This window comes from Brienomyrus brachyistius, unplaced genomic scaffold, assembly GCF_023856365.1.
Source record: "Brienomyrus brachyistius isolate T26 unplaced genomic scaffold, BBRACH_0.4 scaffold94, whole genome shotgun sequence".
In the NCBI taxonomy this organism is placed as follows: Eukaryota; Metazoa; Chordata; class Actinopteri; order Osteoglossiformes; family Mormyridae; genus Brienomyrus; species Brienomyrus brachyistius.
The window spans coordinates 368,330-394,098 of NW_026042369.1; the positions used below are offsets into that span (position 1 = coordinate 368,330).

The window sequence follows — 25,769 nt, forward strand, 5'->3', positions numbered from 1 at the left end:
AGGGTTTTTACAATTCTCCAGTAATCTTTTCTGGACCTAATTCTTTTGATTCAAGGATTAAATCCTCGCTTCCTTTAGCATTTAAGTGTCAAAAAAAATTCTGCATGATATTTTAGTCAACTGAATGATGAAAGAGGGTCAAAGTCAAAGTGGGAGTTTCCAATTTAATATGCAGATGAGAGTCAATTTCAAGCATTGTCATTGGAGAAAAAAAATCACACTTCTCTGCTAATCTTTCCTGGATCAAAAGTTTTTGATTCAAGGAATAAATTACAGACTTTCTTTAGAATGTACTTGTCAAAAATGATCTGTCTCAGAATATCTTCATGAACTGAACGATGGAAAAAGGTCAAAGTCCAAGTGGGAGTTTCCAATTTAAAATGCAGATTAGAGTCAATTTCAAGCATTGTCATTGGAGAAAAAAAATCACACTTCTCTGGTAATCTTTCCTGGATCAAAAGTTTTTGATTCAAGAACTAAATTACACACTTTCTTTAGCATGTACTTGTCAAAAATGATCTGTCTCAGAATATCTTCATGAACTGAACGATGGAAAAAGGTCAAAGTCCAAGTGGGAGTTTCCAATTTAAAATGCAGATTAGAGTCAATTTTAAGAATTTTCATTAGATAAAATTTTACAACTCTCCGGTTAGGGTTAGGGCTAGGATTAGGGTTAGGGTTAGGGTATTTACAATTCTCCAGTAATCGTTTCTGGACCTAATTCTTTTGATTCACGGATTCAATTCCTCGCTTCCTTTAGTATTTAAGTGTCAAAAAAAATTCTGCATGACATTTTAGTCAACTGAATGATGAAAGAGGGTCAAAGTCAAAGTGGGAGTTTCCAATTTAAAAGGCAGATTAGAGTCAATTTCAAGCATTTTCATTAGATAAAATTTTACAACTCTCAGGTTAGGGTTAGGGTTAGGATTAGGGTTAGGGTTTTTACAATTCTCCAGTAATCTTTTCTGGACCTAATTCTTTTGATTCAAGGATTAAATCCTCGCTTCCTTTAGCATTTAAGTGTCAAAAGAAATTCTGCATGATATTTTAGTCAACTGAATGATGAAAGAGGGTCAAAGTCCAAGTGGGAGTTTCCAATTTAAAATGCAGATTAGAGTCAATTTCAAGCATTGTCATTGGAGAAAAAAAATCACACTTCTCTGCTAATCTTTCCTGGATCAAAAGTTTTTGATTCAAGGAATAAATTACAGACTTTCTTTAGCATGTACTTGTCAAAAATGATCTGTCTCAGAATATCTTCATGAACTGAACGATGGAAAAAGGTCAAAGTCCAAGTGGGAGTTTCCAATTTAAAATGCAGATTAGAGTCAATTTTAAGAATTTTCATTAGATAAAATTTTACAACTCTCCGGTTAGGGTTAGGGCTAGGATTAGGGTTAGGGTTAGGGTTTTTACAATTCTCCAGTAATCGTTTCTGGACCTAATTCTTTTGATTCAAGGATTCAATTCCTCGCTTCCTTTAGTATTTAAGTGTCAAAAAAAATTCTGCATGACATTTTAGTCAACTGAATGATGAAAGAGGGTCAAAGTCAAAGTGGGAGTTTCTAATTTAAAATGCAGATTAGAGTCAATTTCAAGCATTTTCATTAGATAAAATTTTACAACTCTCAGGTTAGGGTTAGGGTTAGGATTAGGGTTAGGGTTTTTACAATTCTCCAGTAATCTTTTCTGGACCTAATTCTTTTGATTCAAGGATTAAATCCTCGCTTCCTTTAGCATTTAAGTGTCAAAAAAAATTCTGCATGATATTTTAGTCAACTGAATGATGAAAGAGGGTCAAAGTCCAAGTGGGAGTTTCCAATTTAAAATGCAGATTAGAGTCAATTTCAAGCATTGTCATTGGAGAAAAAAAATCACACTTCTCTGCTAATCTTTCCTGGATCAAAAGTTTTTGATTCAAGGAATAAATTACAGACTTTCCTTAGCATGTACTTGTCAAAAATGATCTGTCTCAGAATATCTTCATGAACTGAACGATGGAAAAAGGTCAAAGTCCAAGTGGGAGTTTCCAATTTAAAATGCAGGTTAGAGTCAATTTTAAGAATTTTCATTAGATAAAATTTTACAACTCTCCGGTTAGGGTTAGGGCTAGGATTAGGGTTAGGGTTTTTACAATTCTTCAGTAATCTTTTCTGGACCTAATTCTTTTGATTCAAGGATTAAATCCTCGCTTCCTTTAGCATTTAAGTGTCAAAAAAAATTCTGCATGATATTTTAGTCAACTAAATTATGAAATAGGGTCAAAGTCCAAGTGGGAGTTTCCATTCTAAAATGCAGAGTTGAGTTAATTTCAAGCATTTTTCATTGGAGACTCAATTCTACATGTCCCCGGTCATCTGTTCTGTATCAGATACTTTAGATTCAAAGACCTAAATACAGAACTGTGGTACAAATAACATTTGAGTCAGCATAGCCATCTGATATTTTCCTCATCTTCACATATAACCATAAGATGCTTGTACCAGGCTCAGTCTTTTCCAGTGAAAGAATTTCATGCTGCTTTATATTTTTCTGATTATTCCAATCATCTATACTGAACAGGTTTCCTCCTAACGTCCATTCCTTGAGAAGTATTGCAATAGTTTCATTTAGGAATATTCCACATGGTGTCCAATACCTCAATAACGTTTTGCACAACCAATTGCACTGTTGCACTTCACACTTAGCCTGTCTTACCTCCTATCATCACTTCTATTTCTTCTATTGCACTGTCTTGTGTCACACTGTTTTTGCACACTTGCTCTTTATGTAGTCCTGTGTCGATGTAGTGTTATACATAGTACCATGGTCCTGGAGGAATGCTGTCTCATTCCACTGTGTATTGTATCACTGTATATGGTCAAAATGACAATAAAAGCCACTTGACTAGACTCTATCATTGCATGCAGTTTGATTAAGTTAGGAACCAGGGAAACCAAGCAAAATATGGAACGCTTCACGAATTTGCGTGTCATCCTTGCGCAGGGGCCATGCTAATCTTCTCTGTATCGTTCCAATTTTAGTATATGTGTTGCCATAGCAAGCACAGATTTACCAACAGATGAAAGAATATATAGGTGTGGAAGCGGTATGAGCTTTCCTCATGTCGGTGGCAAAGCAATGCCTATGCCCTGGCCCTATATTCTGCCAGAACATAAATATGAAGACAGCTGACGTGCTGCGAAATATTTCTCTCAAATGTACCTGAACAATTAGGTGTCAAAAATTTTCTGCCTCAGAATGACTTTGTCAAATGAAAAATGAAACAAGGTGAAAGTACAAGAGGATGTGTCCATTTTAAGATGCAGATGAGACTCAATTTCAAGCATGTTCATTGGAGAGAAAAATTTACAATTCTTGGGTAATCTTTTCAGGATGAATTTTTTTTGATTCAAGGACAAAATTCCACGCTTCCCTTAAAGTCAATTTTAAGAATTTTCATTAGATAAAATTTTACAACTCTCCGGTTAGGGTTAGGGCTAGGATTAGGGTTAGGGTTTTTACAATTCTCCAGTAATCTTTTCTGGACCTAATTCTTTTGATTCAAGGATTCAATTCCTCGCTTTCTTTAGCATTTAAGCGTCAAAAAAAATTCTGCATGATATTTTAGTCAACTATATGATGAAAGAGGGTCAAAGTCAAAGTGGGAGTTTCCAATTTAAAATGCAGATTAGAGTCAATTTCAAGCATTTTTATTAGATAAAATTTTACAACTCTCAGGTTAGGGTTAGGGTTAGGATTAGGGTTAGGGTTTTTACAATTCTCCAGTAATCTTTTCTGGACCTAATTCTTTTGATTCAAGGATTAAATCCTCGCTTCCTTTAGCATTTAAGTGTCAAAAAAAATTCTGCATGATATTTTAGTCAACTGAATGATGAAAGAGGGTCAAAGTCAAAGTGGGAGTTTCCAATTTAATATGCAGATAAGAGTCAATTTCAAGCATTGTCATTGGAGAAAAAAAATCACACTTCTCTGCTAATCTTTCCTGGATCAAAAGTTTTTGATTCAAGGAATAAATTACAGACTTTCTTTAGAATGTACTTGTCAAAAATGATCTTTCTCAGAATATCTTCATGAACTGAACGATGGAAAAAGGTCAAAGTCCAAGTGGGAGTTTCCAATTTAAAATGCAGATTAGAGTCAATTTCAAGCATTGTCATTGGAGAAAAAAAATCACACTTCTCTGGTAATCTTTCCTGGATCAAAAGTTTTTGATTCAAGAACTAAATTACACACTTTCTTTAGCATGTACTTGTCAAAAATGATCTGTCTCAGAATATCTTCATGAACTGAACGATGGAAAAAGGTCAAAGTTCAAGTGTGAGTTTCCAATTTAAAATGCAGATTAGAGTCAATTTTAAGAATTTTCATTAGATAAAATTTTACAACTCTCCGGTTAGGGTTAGGGCTAGGATTAGGGTTAGGGTTTTTACAATTCTCCAGTAATCTTTTCTGGACCTAATTCTATTGATTCAAGGATTAAATCCTCGCTTCCTTTAGCATTTAAGTGTCAAAAAAAATTCTGCATGATATTTTAGTCAACTGAATGATGAAAGAGGGTCAAAGTCCAAGTGGGAGTTTCCAATTTAAAATGCAGATTAGAGTAAATTTCAAGCATTGTTTTTGGAGAAAAAAAAATCACCCTTCACTGGTAATCTTTCCTGGATCAAAAGTTTTTGATTCAAGAACTAAATTACACACTTTCTTTAGCATGTACTTGTCAAAAATGATCTGTCTCAGAATATCTTCATGAACTGAATTATGAAAGAGGATCAAAGTCCAAGTGGGAGTTTCCAATTTAAAATGCAGATTAGAGTCCATTTCAAGCATTGTCATTGGAGAAAAAAATCACACTTCTCTGGTAATCTTTCCTGGATCAAAAGTTTTTGATTCAAGGAATAAATGACAGACTTTCTGTAGCATGTACTTGTCAAAAATGATCTGTCTCAGAATATCTTCATTAACTGAACGATGGAAAAAGGTCAAAGTCCAAGTGGGAGTTTCCAATTTAAAATGCAGATTAGAGTCAATTTTAAGAATTTTCATTAGATAAAATTTTACAACTCTCCAGTTAGGGTTAGGGCTAGGATTAGGGTTAGGGTTTTTACAATTCTCCAGTAATCTTTTCTGGACCTAATTATTTTGATTCACGGATTCAATTCCTCGCTTCCTTTAGTATTTAAGTGTCAAAAAAAATTCTGCATGACATTTTAGTCAACTGAATGATGAAAGAGGGTCAAAGTCAAAGTGGGAGTTTCCAATTTAAAATGCAGATTAGAGTCAATTTCAAGCATTTTCATTAGATAAAATTTTACAACTCTCAGGTTAGGGTTAGGGTTAGGATTAGGGTTAGGGTTTTTACAATTCTCCAGTAATCTTTTCTGGACCTAATTCTTTTGATTCAAGGATTAAATCCTCGCTTCCTTTAGCATTTAAGTGTCAAAAGAAATTCTGCATGATATTTTAGTCAACTGAATGATGAAAGAGGGTCAAAGTCCAAGTGGGAGTTTCCAATTTAAAATGCAGATTAGAGTCAATTTCAAGCATTGTCATTGGAGAAAAAAAATCACACTTCTCTGCTAATCTTTCCTGGATCAAAAGTTTTTGATTCAAGGAATAAATTACAGACTTTCTTTAGCATGTACTTGTCAAAAATGATCTGTCTCAGAATATCTTCATGAACTGAACGATGGAAAAAGGTCAAAGTCCAAGTGGGAGTTTCCAATTTAAAATGCAGATTAGAGTCAATTTTAAGAATTTTCATTAGATAAAATTTTACAACTCTCCGGTTAGGGTTAGGGCTAGGATTAGGGTTAGGGTTTTTACAATTCTTCAGTAATCTTTTCTGGACCTAATTCTTTTGATTCAAGGATTAAATCCTCGCTTCCTTTAGCATTTAAGTGTCAAAAAAAATTCTGCATGATATTTTAGTCAACTAAATTATGAAATAGGGTCAAAGTCCAAGTGGGAGTTTCCATTCTAAAATGCAGAGTTGAGTTAATTTCAAGCATTTTTCATTGGAGACTCAATTCTACATGTCCCCGGTCATCTGTTCTGTATCAAATACTTTAGATTCAAAGACCTAAATACAGAACTGTGGTACAAATAACATTTGAGTCAGCATAGCCATCTGATATTTTCCTCATCTTCACATATAACCATAAGATGCTTGTACCAGGCTCAGTCTTTTCCAGTGAAAGAATTTCATGCTGCTTTATATTTTTCTGATTATTCCAATCATCTATACTGAACAGGTTTCCTCCTAACGTCCATTCCTTGAGAAGTATTGCAATAGTTTCATTTAGGAATATTCCACATGGTGTCCAATACCTCAATAACGTTTTGCACAACCAATTGCACTGTTGCACTTCACACTTAGCCTGTCTTACCTCCTATCATCACTTCTATTTCTTCTATTGCACTGTCTTGTGTCACACTGTTTTTGCACACTTGCTCTTTATGTAGTCCTGTGTCGATGTAGTGTTATACATAGTACCATGGTCCTGGAGGAATGCTGTCTCATTCCACTGTGTATTGTATCACTGTATATGGTCAAAATGACAATAAAAGCCACTTGACTAGACTCTATCATTGCATGCAGTTTGATTAAGTTAGGAACCAGGGAAACCAAGCAAAATATGGAACGCTTCACGAATTTGCGTGTCATCCTTGCGCAGGGGCCATGCTAATCTTCTCTGTATCGTTCCAATTTTAGTATATGTGTTGCCATAGCAAGCACAGATTTACCAACAGATGAAAGAATATATAGGTGTGGAAGCGGTATGAGCTTTCCTCATGTCGGTGGCAAAGCAATGCCTATGCCCTGGCCCTATATTCTGCCAGAACATAAATATGAAGACAGCTGACGTGCTGCGAAATATTTCTCTCAAATGTACCTGAACAATTAGGTGTCAAAAATTTTCTGCCTCAGAATGACTTTGTCAAATGAAAAATGAAACAAGGTGAAAGTACAAGAGGATGTGTCCATTTTAAGATGCAGATGAGACTCAATTTCAAGCATGTTCATTGGAGAGAAAAATTTACAATTCTTGGGTAATCTTTTCAGGATGAAATTTTTTTGATTCAAGTACAAAATTCCACGCTTCCCTTAAAGTCAATTTTAAGAATTTTCATTAGATAAAATTTTACAACTCTCCGGTTAGGGTTAGGGCTAGGATTAGGGTTAGGGTTTTTACAATTCTCCAGTATTCTTTTCTGGACCTAATTCTTTTGATTCAAGGATTAAATCCTCGCTTCCTTTAACATTTAAGTGTCAAAAAAAATTCTGCATGATATTTTAGTCAACTGAATGATAAAAGAGGGTCAAAGTCCAAGTGGGAGTTTCCAATTTAAAATGCAGATTAGAGTCAATTTCAAGCATTGTCATTGGAGAAAAAAATCACACTTCTCTGGTAATCTTTCCTGGATCAAAAGTTTTTGATTCAAGGAATAAATTACAGACTTTCTGTAGCATGTACTTGTCAAAAATGATCTGTCTCAGAATATCTTCATGAACTGAACGATGGAAAAAGGTCAAAGTCCAAGTGGGAGTTTCCAATTTAAAATGCAGATTAGAGTCAATTTTAAGAATTTTCATTAGATAAAATTTTACAACTCTCCGGTTAAGGTTAGGGCTAGGATTAGGGTTAGGGTTTTTACAATTCTCCAGTAATCTTTTCTGGACCTAATTCTTTTGATTCAAGGATTCAATTCCTCGCTTCCTTTAGCATTTAAGTGTCAAAAAAAATTCTGCATGATATTTTAGTTAACTGAATGATGAAAGAGGGTCAAAGTCAAAGTGGGAGTTTCCAATATAATATGCAGATTAGAGTCCATTTCAAGCATTGTCATTGGAGAAAAAAATCACACTTCTCTGGTAATCTTTCCTGGATCAAAAGTTTTTGATTCAAGGAATAAATTACAGACTTTCTGTAGCATGTACTTGTCAAAAATGATCTGTCTCAGAATATCTTCATGAACTGAACGATGGAAAAAGGTCAAAGTCCAAGTGGGAGTTTCCAATTTAAAATGCAGATTAGAGTCAATTTTAAGAATTTTCATTAGATAAAATTTTACAACTCTCCGGTTAGGGTTAGGGCTAGGATTAGGGTTAGGGTTTTTACAATTCTCCAGTAATCTTTTCTGGACCTAATTCTATTGATTCAAGGATTAAATCCTCGCTTCCTTTAGCATTTAAGTGTCAAAAAAAATTCTGCATGATATTTTAGTCAACTGAATGATGAAATAGGGTCAAAGTCCAAGTGGGAGTTTCCAATATAATATGCAGATTAGAGTCCATTTCAAGCATTGTCATTGGAGAAAAAAATCACACTTCTCTGGTAATCTTTCCTGGATCAAAAGTTTTTGATTCAATGAATAAATTACAGACTTTCTGTAGCATGTACTTGTCAAAAATGATCTGTCTCAGAATATCTTCATGAACTGAACGATGGAAAAAGGTCAAAGTCCAAGTGGGAGTTTCCAATTTAAAATGCAGATTAGAGTCAATTTTAAGAATTTTCATTAGATAAAATTTTACAACTCTCCGGTTAGGGTTAGGGCTAGGATTAGGGTTAGGGTTTTTACAATTCTCCAGTAATCTTTTCTGGACCTAATTCTTTTGATTCAAGGATTCAATTCCTCGCTTCCTTTAGCATTTAAGTGTCAAAAAAAATTCTGCATGATATTTTAGTCAACTGAATGATGAAAGAGGGTCAAAGTCAAAGTGGGAGTTTCCAATTTAAAATGCAGATTAGAGTCAATTTCAAGCATTTTCATTAGATAAAATTTTACAACTCTCAGGTTAGGGTTAGGGTTAGGATTAGGGTTAGGGTTTTTACAATTCTCCAGTAATCTTTTCTGGACCTAATTCTTTTGATTCAAGGATTAAATCCTCGCTTCCTTTAGCATTTAAGTGTCAAAAAAAATTCTGCATGATATTTTAGTCAACTGAATGATGAAAGACGGTCAAAGTCCAAGTGGGAGTTTCCAATTTAAAATGCAGATTAGAGTCAATTTCAAGCATTTTCATTTGATAAAATTTTACAACTCTCAGGTTAGGGTTAGGGTTAGGATTAGGGTTAGGGTTTTTACAATTCTCCAGTAATATTTTCTGGACCTAATTCTTTTGATTCAAGGATTAAATCCTCGCTTCCTTTAGCATTTAAGTGTCAAAAAAAATTCTGCATGATATTTCAGTCAACTGAATGATGAAAGACGGTCAAAGTCCAAGTGGGAGTTTCCAATTTAAAATTCAGATTAGAGCCAATTTCAAGCATTTTCATTTGATAAAATTTTACAACTCTCAGGTTAGGGTTAGGGTTAGGATTAGGGTTAGGGTTTTTACAATTCTCCAGTAATCTTTTCTGGACCTAATTCTTTTGATTCAAGGATTAAATCCACGCTTCCTTTAGCATTTAAGTGTCAAAAAAAAATCTGCATGATATTTTAGTCAACTGAATGATGAAAGAGGGTCAAAGTCAAAGTGGGAGTTTCCAATTTAAAATGCAGATTAGAGTCAATTTCAAGCATTGTCATTGGAGAAAAAAAATCACACTTCTCTGGTAATCTTTCCTGGATCAAAAGTTTTTGATTCAAGGAATAAATTACAGACTTTCTTTAGCATGTACTTGTCAAAAATGATCTGTCTCAGAATATCTTCATGAACTGAACGATGAAAAAAGGTCAAAGTCCAAGTGGGAGTTTCCAATTTAAAATGCAGATTAGAGTCAATTTCAAGCATTGTCATTGGAGAAAAAAAATCACACTTCTCTGGTAATCTTTCCTGGATCAAAAGTTTTTGATTCAAGAACTAAATTACACACTTTCTTTAGCATGTACTTGTCAAAAATGATCTGTCTCAGAATATCTTCATGAACTGAACGATGGAAAAAGGTCAAAGTCCAAGTGTGAGTTTCCAATTTAAAATGCAGATTAGAGTCAATTTTAAGAATTTTCATTAGATAAAATTTTACAACTCTCCGGTTAGGGTTAGGGCTAGGATTAGGGTTAGGGTTTTTACAATTCTCCAGTAATCTTTTCTGGACCTAATTCTATTGATTCAAGGATTAAATCCTCGCTTCCTTTAGCATTTAAGTGTCAAAAAATATTCTGCATGATATTTTAGTCAACTGAATGATGAAAGAGGGTCAAAGTCCAAGTGGGAGTTTCCAATTTAAAATGCAGATTAGAGTAAATTTCAAGCATTGTTTTTGGAGAAAAAAAAATCACCCTTCACTGGTAATCTTTCCTGGATCAAAAGTTTTTGATTCAAGAACTAAATTACACACTTTCTTTAGCATGTACTTGTCAAAAATGATCTGTCTCAGAATATCTTCATGAACTGAAAGATGAAAGAGGATCAAAGTCCAAGTGGGAGTTTCCAATTTAAAATGCAGATTACAGTCAATTTCCAGCATTTTCATTAGATAAAATTTTACAACTCTCCGGTTAGGGTTAGGGCTAGGATTAGGGTTAGGGTTTTTACAATTCTCCAGTAATCTTTTCTGGACCTAATTCTTTTGATTCAAGGATTCAATTCCTCGCTTCCTTTAGCATTTAAGTGTCAAAAATAATTCTGCATGATATTTTAGTCAACTGAATGATGAAAGAGGGTCAAAGTCCAAGTGGGAGTTTCCAATTTAAAATGCAGATTAGAGTCCATTTCAAGCATTGTCATTGGAGAAAAAAATCACACTTCTCTGGTAATCTTTCCTGGATCAAAAGTTTTTGATTCAAGGAATAAATGACAGACTTTCTATAGCATGTACTTGTCAAAAATGATCTGTCTCAGAATAACTTCATTAACTGAACGATGGAAAAAGGTCAAAGTCCAAGTGGGAGTTTCCAATTTAAAATGCAGATTAGAGTCAATTTTAAGAATTTTCATTAGATAAAATTTTACAACTCTCCAGTTAGGGTTAGGGCTAGGATTAGGGTTAGGGTTTTTACAATTCTCCAGTAATCTTTTCTGGACCTAATTCTATTGATTCAAGGATTAAATCCTCGCTTCCTTTAGCATTTAAGTGTCAAAAAAAATTCTGCATGATATTTTAGTCAACTGAATGATAAAAGAGGGTCGAAGTCCAAGTGGGAGTTTCCAATTTAATATGCAGATTAGAGTCCATTTCAAGCATTGTCATTGGAGAAAAAAATCACACTTCTCTGGTAATCTTTCCTGGATCAAAAGTTTTTGATTCAAGGAATAAATTACAGACTTTCTGTAGCATGTACTTGTCAAAAATGATCTGTCTCAGAATATCTTCATGAACTGAACGATGGAAAAAGGTCAAAGTCCAAGTGGGAGTTTCCAATTTAAATGCAGATTAGAGTCAATTTTAAGAATTTTCATTAGATAAAATTTTACAACTCTCCGGTTAGGGTTAGGGCTAGGATTAGGGTTAGGGTTTTTACAATTCTCCAGTAATCTTTTCTGGACCTAATTATTTTTATTCAAGGATTCAATTCCTCGCTTCCTTTAGTATTTAAGTGTCAAAAAAAATTCTGCATGACATTTTAGTCAACTGAATGATGAAAGAGGGTCAAAGTCAAAGTGGGAGTTTCCAATTTAAAATGCAGATTAGAGTCAATTTCAAGCATTTTCATTAGATAATATTTTACAACTCTCAGGTTAGGGTTAGGGTTAGGATTAGGGTTAGGGTTTTTACAATTCTCCAGTAATCTTTTCTGGACCTAATTCTTTTGATTCAAGGATTAAATCCTCGCTTCCTTTAGCATTTAAGTGTCAAAAAAAATTCTGCATGATATTTTAGTCAACTGAATGATGAAAGAGGGTCAAAGTCAAAGTGGGAGTTTCCAATTTAAAATGCAGATTAGAGTCAATTTCAAGCATTGTCATTGGAGAAAAAAAATCACACTTCTCTGCTAATCTTTCCTGGATCAAAAGTTTTTGATTCAAGGAATAAATTACAGACTTTCTTTAGCATGTACTTGACAAAAATGATCTGTCTCAGAATATCTTCATGAACTGAACGATGGAAAAAGGTCAAAGTCCAAGTGGGAGTTTCCAATTTAAAATGCAGATTAGAGTCAATTTTAAGAATTTTCATTAGATAAAATATTACAACTTTCCGGTTAGGGTTAGGGCTAGGATTAGGGTTAGGGTTTTTACAATTCTCCAGTAATCTTTTCAGGACCTAATTCTTTTGATTCAAGGATTAAATTCCTCGCTTCCTTTAGCATTTAAGTGTCAAAAAAAATTCTGCATGATATTTTAGTCAACTGAATGATGAAAGAGGGTCAAAGTCAAAGTGGGAGTTTCCAATTTAAAATGCAGATTAGAGTCAATTTTAAGAATTTTCATTAGATAAAATTTTACAACTCTCCGGTTAGGGTTAGGGCTAGGATTAGGGTTAGGGTTTTTACAATTCTCCAGTAATCTTTTCTGGACCTAATTCTATTGATTCAAGGATTAAATCCTCGCTTCCTTTAGCATTTAAGTGTCAAAAAAAATTCTGCATGATATTTTAGTCAACTGAATGATGAAATAGGGTCAAAGTCCAAGTGGGAGTTTCCAATATAATATGCAGATTAGAGTCCATTTCAAGCATTGTCATTGGAGAAAGAAATCACACTTCTCTGGTAATCTTTCCTGGATCAAAAGTTTTTGTTTCAAGGAATAAATTACAGACTTTCTGTAGCATGTACTTGTCAAAAATGATCTGTCTCAGAATATCTTCATGAACTGAACGATGGAAAAAGGTCAAAGTCCAAGTGGGAGTTTCCAATTTAAAATGCAGATTAGAGTCAATTTTAAGAATTTTCATTAGATAAAATTTTACAACTCTCCGGTTAGGGTTAGGGCTAGGATTAGGGTTAGGGTTTTTACAATTCTCCAGTAATCTTTTCTGGACCTAATTCTTTTGATTCAAGGATTAAATCCTCGCTTCCTTTAGCATTTAAGTGTCAAAAGAAATTCTGCATGATATTTTAGTCAACTGAATGATGAAAGAGGGTCAAAGTCCAAGTGGGAGTTTCCAATTTAAAATGCAGATTAGAGTCAATTTCAAGCATTGTCATTGGAGAAAAAAAATCACACTTCTCTGCTAATCTTTCCTGGATCAAAAGTTTTTGATTCAAGGAATAAATTACAGACTTTCTTTAGCATGTACTTGTCAAAAATGATCTGTCTCAGAATATCTTCATGAACTGAACGATGGAAAAAGGTCAAAGTCCAAGTGGGAGTTTCCAATTTAAAATGCAGATTAGAGTCAATTTTAAGAATTTTCATTAGATAAAATTTTACAACTCTCCGGTTAGGGTTAGGGCTAGGATTAGGGTTAGGGTTTTTACAATTCTCCAGTAATCTTTTCAGGACCTAATTCTTTTGATTCAAGGATTAAATTCCTCGCTTCCTTTAGCATTTAAGTGTCAAAAAAAATTCTGCATGATATTTTAGTCAACTGAATGATGGAAGAGGGTCAAAGTCCAAGTGGGAGTTTCCAATTTAAAATGCAGATTAGAGTCAATTTTAAGAATTTTCATTAGATAAAATTTTACAACTCTCCGGTTAGGGTTAGGGCTAGGATTAGGGTTAGGGTTTTTACAATTCTCCAGTAATCTTTTCTGGACCTAATTCTATTGATTCAAGGATTAAATCCTCGCTTCCTTTAGCATTTAAGTGTCAAAAAAAATTCTGCATGATATTTTAGTCAACTGAATGATGAAATAGGGTCAAAGTCCAAGTGGGAGTTTCCAATATAATATGCAGATTAGAGTCCATTTCAAGCATTGTCATTGGAGAAAAAAATCACACTTCTCTGGTAATCTTTCCTGGATTAAAAGTTTTTGATTCAAGGAATAAATTACAGACTTTCTGTAGCATGTACTTGTCAAAAATGATCTGTCTCAGAATATCTTCATGAACTGAACGATGGAAAAAGGTCAAAGTCCAAGTGGGAGTTTCCAATTTAAAATGCAGATTAGAGTCAATTTTAAGAATTTTCATTAGATAAAATTTTACAACTCTCCGGTTAGGGTTAGGGCTAGGATTAGGGTTAGGGTTTTTACAATTCTCCAGTAATCTTTTCTGGACCTAATTATTTTGATTCAAGGATTCAATTCCTCGCTTCCTTTAGTATTTAAGTGTCAAAAAAAATTCTGCATGACATTTTAGTCAACTGAATGATGAAAGAGGGTCAAAGTCAAAGTGGGAGTTTCCAATTTAAAATGCAGATTAGAGTCAATTTCAAGCATTTTCATTAGATAAAATTTTACAACTCTCAGGTTAGGGTTAGGATTAGGGTTAGGGTTTTTACAATTCTCCAGTAATCTTTTCTGGACCTAATTCTTTTGATTCAAGGATTAAATCCTCGCTTCCTTTAGCATTTAAGTGTCAAAAGAAATTCTGCATGATATTTTAGTCAACTGAATGATGAAAGAGGGTCAAAGTCCAAGTGGGAGTTTCCAATTTAAAATGCAGATTAGAGTCAATTTCAAGCATTGTCATTGGAGAAAAAAAATCACACTTCTCTGCTAATCTTTCCTGGATCAAAAGTTTTTGATTCAAGGAATAAAATACAGACTTTCTGTAGCATGTACTTGTCAAAAATGATCTGTCTCAGAATATCTTCATGAACTGAAAGATGAAAGAGGATCAAAGTCCAAGTGGGAGTTTCCAATTTAAAATGCAGATTACAGTCAATTTCCAGCATTTTCATTAGATAAAATTTTACAACTCTCCGGTTAGGGTTAGGGCTAGGATTAGGGTTAGGGTTTTTACAATTCTCCAGTAATCTTTTCTGGACCTAATTCTTTTGATTCAAGGATTCAATTCCTCGCTTCCTTTAGCATTTAAGTGTCAAAAATAATTCTGCATGATATTTTAGTCAACTGAATGATGAAAGAGGGTCAAAGTCCAAGTGGGAGTTTCCAATTTAAAATGCAGATTAGAGTCCATTTCAAGCATTGTCATTGGAGAAAAAAATCACACTTCTCTGGTAATCTTTCCTGGATCAAAAGTTTTTGATTCAAGGAATAAATGACAGACTTTCTATAGCATGTACTTGTCAAAAATGATCTGTCTCAGAATAACTTCATTAACTGAACGATGGAAAAAGGTCAAAGTCCAAGTGGGAGTTTCCAATTTAAAATGCAGATTAGAGTCAATTTTAAGAATTTTCATTAGATAAAATTTTACAACTCTCCGGTTAGGGTTAGGGCTAGGATTAGGGTTAGGGTTTTTACAATTCTCCAGTAATCTTTTCTGGACCTAATTATTTTGATTCAAGGATTCAATTCCTCGCTTCCTTTAGTATTTAAGTGTCAAAAAAAATTCTGCATGACATTTTAGTCAACTGAATGATGAAAGAGGGTCAAAGTCAAAGTGGGAGTTTCCAATTTAAAATGCAGATTAGAGTCAATTTCAAGCATTTTCATTAGATAATATTTTACAACTCTCAGGTTAGGGTTAGGGTTAGGATTAGGGTTAGGGTTTTTACAATTCTCCAGTAATCTTTTCTGGACCTAATTCTTTTGATTCAAGGATTAAATCCTCGCTTCCTTTAGCATTTAAGTGTCAAAAGAAATTCTGCATGATATTTTAGTCAACTGAATGATGAAAGAGGGTCAAAGTCCAAGTGGGAGTTTCCAATTTAAAATGCAGATTAGAGTCAATTTCAAGCATTGTCATTGGAGAAAAAAAATCACACTTCTCTGCTAATCTTTCCTGGATCAAAAGTTTTTGATTCAAGGAATAAATTACAGACTTTCTTTAGCATGTACTTGACAAAAATGATCTGTCTCAGAATATCTTCATGAACTGAACGATGGAAAAAGGTCAAAGTCCAAGTGGGAGTTTCCAATTTAAAATGCAGATTAGAGTCAATTTTAAGAATTTTCATTAGATAAAATATTACAACTTTCCGGTTAGGGTTAGGGCTAGGATTAGGGTTAGGGTTTTTACAATTCTCCAGTAATCTTTTCAGGACCTAATTCTTTTGATTCAAGGATTAAATTCCTCGCTTCCTTTAGCATTTAAGTGTCAAAAAAAATTCTGCATGATATTTTAGTCAACTGAATGATGAAAGAGGGTCAAAGTCAAAGTGGGAGTTTCCAATTTAAAATGCAGATTAGAGTCAATTTTAAGAATTTTCATTAGATAAAATTTTACAACTCTCCGGTTAGGGTTAGGGCTAGGATTAGGGTTAGGGTTTTTACAATTCTCCAGTAATCTTTTCTGGACCTAATTCTATTGATTCAAGGATTAAATCCTCGCTTCCTTTAGCATTTAAGTGTCAAAAAAAATTCTGCATGATATTTTAGTCAACTGAATGATGAAATAGGGTCAAAGTCCAAGTGGGAGTTTCCAATATAATATGCAGATTAGAGTCCATTTCAAGCATTGTCATTGGAGAAAGAAATCACACTTCTCTGGTAATCTTTCCTGGATCAAAAGTTTTTGTTTCAAGGAATAAATTACAGACTTTCTGTAGCATGTACTTGTCAAAAATGATCTGTCTCAGAATATCTTCATGAACTGAACGATGGAAAAAGGTCAAAGTCCAAGTGGGAGTTTCCAATTTAAAATGCAGATTAGAGTCAATTTTAAGAATTTTCATTAGATAAAATTTTACAACTCTCCGGTTAGGGTTAGGGCTAGGATTAGGGTTAGGGTTTTTACAATTCTCCAGTAATCTTTTCAGGACCTAATTCTTTTGATTCAAGGATTAAATTCCTCGCTTCCTTTAGCATTTAAGTGTCAAAAAAAATTCTGCATGATATTTTAGTGAACTGAATGATGAAAGAGGGTCAAAGTCCAAGTGGGAGTTTCCAATTTAAAATGCAGATTAGAGTCAATTTTAAGAATTTTCATTAGATAAAATTTTACAACTCTCCGGTTAGGGTTAGGGCTAGGATTAGGGTTAGGGTTTTTACAATTCTCCAGTAATCTTTTCTGGACCTAATTCTATTGATTCAAGGATTAAATCCTCGCTTCCTTTAGCATTTAAGTGTCAAAAAAAATTCTGCATGATATTTTAGTCAACTGAATGATGAAATAGGGTCAAAGTCCAAGTGGGAGTTTCCAATATAATATGCAGATTAGAGTCCATTTCAAGCATTGTCATTGGAGAAAAAAATCACACTTCTCTGGTAATCTTTCCTGGATCAAAAGTTTTTGATTCAAGGAATAAATTACAGACTTTCTGTAGCATGTACTTGTCAAAAATGATCTGTCTCAGAATATCTTCATGAACTGAACGATGGAAAAAGGTCAAAGTCCAAGTGGGAGTTTCCAATTTAAAATGCAGATTAGAGTCAATTTTAAGAATTTTCATTAGATAAAATTTTACAACTCTCCGGTTAGGGTTAGGGCTAGGATTAGGGTTAGGGTTTTTACAATTCTCCAGTAATCTTTTCTGGACCTAATTATTTTGATTCAAGGATTCAATTCCTCGCTTCCTTTAGTATTTAAGTGTCAAAAAAAATTCTGCATGACATTTTAGTCAACTGAATGATGAAAGAGGGTCAAAGTCAAAGTGGGAGTTTCCAATTTAAAATGCAGATTAGAGTCAATTTCAAGCATTTTCATTAGATAAAATTTTACAACTCTCAGGTTAGGGTTAGGATTAGGGTTAGGGTTTTTACAATTCTCCAGTAATCTTTTCTGGACCTAATTCTTTTGATTCAAGGATTACATCCTCGCTTCCTTTAGCATTTAAGTGTCAAAAGAAATTCTGCATGATATTTTAGTCAACTGAATGATGAAAGAGGGTCAAAGTCCAAGTGGGAGTTTCCAATTTAAAATGCAGATTAGAGTCAATTTCAAGCATTGTCATTGGAGAAAAAAAATCACACTTCTCTGCTAATCTTTCCTGGATCAAAAGTTTTTGATTCAAGGAATAAAATACAGACTTTCTGTAGCATGTACTTGTCAAAAATGATCTGTCTCAGAATATCTTCATGAACTGAACGATGGAAAAAGGTCAAAGTCCAAGTGGGAGTTTCCAATTTAAAATGCAGATTAGAGTCAATTTTAAGAATTTTCATTAGATAAAATTTTACAACTCTCCGGTTAGGGTTAGGGCTAGGATTAGGGTTAGGGTTTTTACAATTCTCCAGTAATCTTTTCTGGACCTAATTATTTTGATTCAAGGATTCAATTCCTCGCTTCCTTTAGTATTTAAGTGTCAAAAAAAATTCTGCATGACATTTTAGTCAACTGAATGATGAAAGAGGGTCAAAGTCAAAGTGGGAGTTTCCAATTTAAAATGCAGATTAGAGTCAATTTCAAGCATTTTCATTAGATAAAATTTTACAACTCTCAGGTTAGGGTTAGGATTAGGGTTAGGGTTTTTACAATTCTCCAGTAATCTTTTCTGGACCTAATTCTTTTGATTCAAGGATTAAATCCTCGCTTCCTTTAGCATTTAAGTGTCAAAAGAAATTCTGCATGATATTTTAGTCAACTGAATGATGAAAGAGGGTCAAAGTCCAAGTGGGAGTTTCCAATTTAAAATGCAGATTAGAGTCAATTTCAAGCATTGTCATTGGAGAAAAAAAATCACACTTCTCTGCTAATCTTTCCTGGATCAAAAGTTTTTGATTCAAGGAATAAAATACAGACTTTCTGTAGCATGTACTTGTCAAAAATGATCTGTCTCAGAATATCTTCATGAACTGAACGATGGAAAAAGGTCAAAGTCCAAGTGGGAGTTTCCAATTTAAAATGCAGATTAGAGTCAATTTTAAGAATTTTCATTAGATAAAATTTTACAACTCTCCGGTTAGGGTTAGGGCTAGGATTAGGGTTAGGGTTTTTACAATTCTCCAGTAATCTTTTCTGGACCTAATTCTTTTGATTCAAGGATTCAATTCCTCGCTTCCTTTAGCATTTAAGTGTCAAAAAAAATTCTGCATGATATTTTAGTCAACTGAATGATGAAAGAGGGTCAAAGTCAAAGTGGGAGTTTCCAATTTAAAATGCAGATTAGAGTCAATTTCAAGCATTTTCATTTGATAAAATTTTACAACTCTCAGGTTAGGGTTAGGGTTAGGATTAGGGTTAGGGTTTTTACAATTCTCCAGTAATCTTTTCTGGACCTAATTCTTTTGATTCAAGGATTAAATCCTCGCTTCCTTTAGCATTTAAGTGTCAAAAGAAATTCTGCATGATATTTTAGTCAACTGAATGATGAAAGAGGGTCAAAGTCCAAGTGGGAGTTTCCAATTTAAAATGCAGATTAGAGTCCATTTCAAGCATTGTCATTGGAGAAAAAAATCACACTTCTCTGGTAATCTTTCCTGGATCAAAAGTTTTTGATTCAAGGAATAAATTACAGACTTTCCTTAGCATGTACTTGTCAAAAATGATCTGTCTCAGAATATATTCATGAACTGAACGATGGAAAAAGGTCAAAGTCCAAGTGGGAGTTTCCAATTTAAAATGCAGATTAGAGTCAATTTTAAGAATTTTCATTAGATAAAATTTTACAACTCTCCGGTTAGGGTTAGGGCTAGGATTAGGGTTAGGGTTAGGGTTTTTACAATTCTCCAGTAATCGTTTCTGGACCTAATTCTTTTGATTCAAGGATTCAATTCCTCGCTTCCTTTAGTATTAAAGTGTCAAAAAAAATTCTGCATGACATTTTAGTCAACTGAATGATGAAAGAGGGTCAAAGTCAAAGTGGGAGTTTCCAATTTAAAATGCAGATTAGAGTCAATTTCAAGCATTTTCATTAGATAAAATTTTACAACTCTCAGGTTAGGGTTAGGGTTAGGATTAGGGTTAGGGTTTTTACAATTCTCCAGTAATCTTTTCTGGACCTAATTCTTTTGATTCAAGGATTAAATCCTCGCTTCCTTTAGCATTTAAGTGTCAAAAAAAATTCTGCATGATATTTTAGTCAACTGAATGATGAAAGAGGGTCAAAGTCCAAGTGGGAGTTTCCATTCTAAAATGCAGAGTTGAGTTAATTTCAAGCATTTTTCATTGGAGACTCAATTCTACATGTCCCCGGTCATCTGTTCTGTATCAGATACTTTAGATTCAAAGACCTAAATACAGAACTGTGGTACAAATAACATTTGAGTCAGCATAGCCATCTGATATTTTCCTCATCTTCACATATAACCATAAGATGCTTGTACCAGGCTCAGTCTTTTCCAGTGAAAGAATGTCATGCTGCTTTATATTTTTCTGATTATTCCAATCATCTATACTGAACAGGTTTCCTCCTAACGTCCATTCCTTGAGAAGTATTGCAATAGTTTCATTTAGGAATATTCCACATGGTGTCCAATACCTCAATAACGTTTTGCACAACCAGTTGCACTGTTGCACTTCACACTTAGCCTGTCTTACCTCCTATTATCACTTCTATTTCTTCTATTGCACTGTCTTGTGTCACACTGTTTTTGCACACTTGCTCTTTATGTAGTCCTGTGTCGATGTAGTGTTATACATAGTACCATGGTCCTGGAGGAATGCTGTCTCATTTCACTGTGTATTGTATCACTGTATATGGTCAAAATGACAATAAAAGCCACTTGACTAGACTCTATCATTGCATGCAGTTTGATTAAGTTAGGAACCAGGGAAACCAAGCAAAATATGGAACGCTTCACGAATTTGCGTGTCATCCTTGCGCAGGGGCCATGCTAATCTTCTCTGTATCGTTCCAATTTTAGTATATGTGTTGCCATAGCAAGCACAGATTTACCAACAGATGAAAGAATATATAGGTGTGGAAGCGGTATGAGCTTTCCTCATGTCGGTGGCAAAGCAATGCCTATGCCCTGGCCCTATATTCTGCCAGAACATAAATATGAAGACAGCTGACGTGCTGCGAAATATTTCTCTCAAATGTAACTTAACAATTAGGTGTCAAAAATTTTCTGCCTCAGAATGACTTTGTCAAATGAAAAATGAAACAAGGTGAAAGTACAAGAGGATGTGTCCATTTTAAAATGCAGATGAGACTCAATTTCAAGCATGTTCATTGGAGAGAAAAATTTACAATTCTTGGGTAATCTTTTCAGGATGAAATTTTTTTGATTCAAGGACAAAATTCCACGCTTCCCTTAAAGTCAATTTTAAGAATTTTCATTAGATAAAATTTTACAACTCTCCGGTTAGGGTTAGGGCTAGGATTAGGGTTAGGGTTTTTACAATTCTCCAGTAATCTTTTCTGGACCTAATTATTTTGATTCAAGGATTAAATCCTCGCTTCCTTTAGCATTTAAGTGTCAAAAAAAATTCTGCATGATATTTTAGTCAACTGAATGATGAAAGAGGGTCAAAGTCCAAGTGGGAGTTTCCAATTTAAAATGCAGATTAGAGTACATTTCAAGCATTGTCATTGGAGAAAAAAATCACACTTCTCTGGTAATCTTTCCTGGATAAAAAGTTTTTGATTCAAGGAATAAAATACAGACTTTCTGTAGCATGTACTTGTCAAAAATGATCTGTCTCAGAATATCTTCATGAAGTGAACGATGGAAAAAGGTCAAAGTCCAAGTGGGAGTTTCCAATTTAAAATGCAGATTAGAGTCAATTTCAAGCATTTTCATTAGATAAAATTTTACAACTCTCAGGTTAGGGTTAGGGTTAGGATTAGGGTTAGGGTTTTTACAATTCTCCAGTAATCTTTTCTGGACCTAATTCTTTTGATTCAAGGATTCAATTCCTCGCTTCCTTTAGCATTTAAGTGTCAAAAAAAATTCTGCATGATATTTTAGTCAACTGAATGATGAAAGAGGGTCAAAGTCCAAGTGGGAGTTTCCAATTTAATATGCAGATTAGAGTCCATTTCAAGCATTGTCATTGGAGAAAAAAATCACACTTCTCTGGTAATCTTTCCTGGATCAAAAGTTTTTGATTCAAGGAATAAATTACAGACTTTCTGTAGCATGTACTTCTCAAGAATGATCGTTCTCAGAATATCTTCATGAACTGAACGATGGAAAAAGGTCAAAGTCCAAGTGGGAGTTTCCAATTTAAAATGCAGATTAGAGTCAATTTTAAGAATTTTCATTAGATAAAATTTTACAACTCTCCGGTTAGGGTTAGGGCTAGGATTAGGGTTAGGGTTAGGGTTTTTACAATTCTCCAGTAATCTTTTCTGGACATAATTCTTTTGATTCAAGGATTCAATTCCTCGCTTCCTTTAGTATTTAAGTGTCAAAAAAAATTCTGCATGACATTTTAGTCAACTGAATGATGAAAGAGGGTCAAAGTCAAAGTGGGAGTTTCCAATTTAAAATGCAGATTAGAGTCAATTTCAAGCATTTTCATTAGATAAAATTTTACAACTCTCAGGTTAGGGTTAGGGTTAGGATTAGGGTTAGGGTTTTTACAATTCTCCAGTAATCTTTTCTGGACCTAATTCTTTTGATTCAAGGATTAAATCCACGCTTCCTTTAGCATTTAAGTGTCAAAAAAAAATCTGCATGATATTTTAGTCAACTGAATGATGAAAGAGGGTCAAAGTCAAAGTGGGAGTTTCCAATTTAAAATGCAGATTAGAGTAAATTTCAAGCATTGTTTTTGGAGAAAAAAAAATCACCCTTCACTGGTAATCTTTCCTGGATCAAAAGTTTTTGATTCAAGAACTAAATTACACACTTTCTTTAGCATGTACTTGTCAAAAATGATCTGTCTCAGAATATCTTAATGAACTGAAAGATGAAAGAGGATCAAAGTCCAAGTGGGAGTTTCCAATTTAAAATGCAGATTACAGTCAATTTCCAGCATTTTCATTAGATAAATTTTTACAACTCTCCGGTTAGGGTTAGGGCTAGGATTAGGGTTAGGGTTTTTACAATTCTCCAGTAATCTTTTCTGGACCTAATTCTATTGATTCAAGGATTAAATCCTCGCTTCCTTTAGCATTTAAGTGTCAAAAAAAATTCTGCATGATATTTTAGTCAACTGAATGATGAAAGAGGGTCAAAGTCCAAGTGGGAGTTTCCAATTTAATATGCAGATTAGAGTCCATTTCAAGCATTGTCATTGGAGAAAAAAATCATACTTCTCTGGTAATCTTTCCTGGATCAAAAGTTTTTGATTCAAGGAATAAATTACAGACTTTCTGTAGCATGTACTTGTCAAAAATGATCTGTCTCAGAATATCTTCATGAACTGAACGATGGAAAAAGGTCAAAGTCCAAGTGGGAGTTTCCAATTTAAAATGCAGATTAGAGCCAATTTTAAGAATTTTCATTAGATAAAATTTTACAACTCTCCGGTTAGGGTTAGGGCTAGGATTAGGGTTAGGGTTTTTACAATTCTCCAGTAATCTTTTCAGGACCTAATTCTTTTGATTCAAGGATTAAATTCCTCGCTTCCTTTAGCATTTAAGTGTCAAAAAAAATTCTGCATGATATTTTAGTCAACTGAATGATGAAAGAGGGTCAAAGTCCAAGTGGGAGTTTCCAATTTAAAATGCAGATTAGAGTCAATTTTAAGAATTTTCATTAGATAAAATTTTACAACTCTCCGGTTAGGGTTAGGGCTAGGATTAGGGTTAGGGTTTTTACAATTCTCCAGTAATCTTTTCTGGACCTAATTCTATTGATTCAAGGATTAAATCCTCGCTTCCTTTAGCATTTAAGTGTCAAAAAAAATTCTGCATGATATTTTAGTCAACTGAATGATGAAATAGGGTCAAAGTCCAAGTGGGAGTTTCCAATATAATATGCAGATTAGAGTCCATTTCAAGCATTGTCATTGGAGAAAAAAATCACACTTCTCTGGTAATCTTTCCTGGATTAAAAGTTTTTGATTCAAGGAATAAATTACAGACTTTCTGTAGCATGTACTTGTCAAAAATGATCTGTCTCAGAATATCTTCATGAACTGAACGATGGAAAAAGGTCAAAGTCCAAGTGGGAGTTTCCAATTTAAAATGCAGATTAGAGTCAATTTTAAGAATTTTCATTAGATAAAATTTTACAACTCTCCGGTTAGGGTTAGGGCTAGGATTAGGGTTAGGGTTTTTACAATACTCCAGTAATCTTTTCTGGACCTAATTATTTTGATTCAAGGATTCAATTCCTCGCTTCCTTTAGTATTTAAGTGTCAAAAAAAATTCTGCATGACATTTTAGTCAACTGAATGATGAAAGAGGGTCAAAGTCAAAGTGGGAGTTTCCAATTTAAAATGCAGATTAGAGTCAATTTCAAGCATTTTCATTAGATAAAATTTTACAACTCTCAGGTTAGGGTTAGGATTAGGGTTAGGGTTTTTACAATTCTCCAGTAATCTTTTCTGGACCTAATTCTTTTGATTCAAGGATTAAATCCTCGCTTCCTTTAGCATTTAAGTGTCAAAAGAAATTCTGCATGATATTTTAGTCAACTGAATGATGAAAGAGGGTCAAAGTCCAAGTGGGAGTTTCCAATTTAAAATGCAGATTAGAGTCAATTTCAAGCATTGTCATTGGAGAAAAAAAATCACACTTCTCTGCTAATCTTTCCTGGATCAAAAGTTTTTGATTCAAGGAATAAAATACAGACTTTCTGTAGCATGTACTTGTCAAAAATGATCTGTCTCAGAATATCTTCATGAACTGAAAGATGAAAGAGGATCAAAGTCCAAGTGGGAGTTTCCAATTTAAAATGCAGATTACAGTCAATTTCCAGCATTTTCATTAGATAAAATTTTACAACTCTCCGGTTAGGGTTAGGGCTAGGATTAGGGTTAGGGTTTTTACAATTCTCCAGTAATCTTTTCTGGACCTAATTCTTTTGATTCAAGGATTCAATTCCTCGCTTCCTTTAGCATTTAAGTGTCAAAAATAATTCTGCATGATATTTTAGTCAACTGAATGATGAAAGAGGGTCAAAGTCCAAGTGGGAGTTTCCAATTTAAAATGCAGATTAGAGTCCATTTCAAGCATTGTCATTGGAGAAAAAAATCACACTTCTCTGGTAATCTTTCCTGGATCAAAAGTTTTTGATTCAAGGAATAAATGACAGACTTTCTATAGCATGTACTTGTCAAAAATGATCTGTCTCAGAATAACTTCATTAACTGAACGATGGAAAAAGGTCAAAGTCCAAGTGGGAGTTTCCAATTTAAAATGCAGATTAGAGTCAATTTTAAGAATTTTCATTAGATAAAATTTTACAACTCTCCGGTTAGGGTTAGGGCTAGGATTAGGGTTAGGGTTTTTACAATTCTCCAGTAATCTTTTCTGGACCTAATTATTTTGATTCAAGGATTCAATTCCTCGCTTCCTTTAGTATTTAAGTGTCAAAAAAAATTCTGCATGACATTTTAGTCAACTGAATGATGAAAGAGGGTCAAAGTCAAAGTGGGAGTTTCCAATTTAAAATGCAGATTAGAGTCAATTTCAAGCATTTTCATTAGATAATATTTTACAACTCTCAGGTTAGGGTTAGGGTTAGGATTAGGGTTAGGGTTTTTACAATTCTCCAGTAATCTTTTCTGGACCTAATTCTTTTGATTCAAGGATTAAATCCTCGCTTCCTTTAGCATTTAAGTGTCAAAAGAAATTCTGCATGATATTTTAGTCAACTGAATGATGAAAGAGGGTCAAAGTCCAAGTGGGAGTTTCCAATTTAAAATGCAGATTAGAGTCAATTTCAAGCATTGTCATTGGAGAAAAAAAATCACACTTCTCTGCTAATCTTTCCTGGATCAAAAGTTTTTGATTCAAGGAATAAATTACAGACTTTCTTTAGCATGTACTTGACAAAAATGATCTGTCTCAGAATATCTTCATGAACTGAACGATGGAAAAAGGTCAAAGTCCAAGTGGGAGTTTCCAATTTAAAATGCAGATTAG

At 33.9% G+C, this 25,769-nt stretch overlaps 3 non-coding genes across 3 annotated transcripts; all 3 read right to left on the minus strand.

Moving 5' to 3' along the window:
* Positions 1-2,940: 2,940 nt before the first annotated feature.
* On the minus strand, positions 2,941-3,047 carry LOC125727348 (U6 spliceosomal RNA). Its single transcript, XR_007388710.1, has one exon. It is a non-coding gene; the product is annotated as a U6 spliceosomal RNA (small nuclear RNA).
* Positions 3,048-6,632: 3,585 nt separating this feature from the next.
* LOC125727349 (U6 spliceosomal RNA) lies at positions 6,633-6,739 on the minus strand. Its single transcript, XR_007388711.1, has one exon. It is a non-coding gene; the product is annotated as a U6 spliceosomal RNA (small nuclear RNA).
* A 13,824-nt stretch (positions 6,740-20,563) lies between these two features.
* Positions 20,564-20,670, minus strand: LOC125727350 (U6 spliceosomal RNA). The gene has a single exon (XR_007388712.1). It is a non-coding gene; the product is annotated as a U6 spliceosomal RNA (small nuclear RNA).
* Between the last annotated feature and the right edge of the window lie 5,099 nt (positions 20,671-25,769).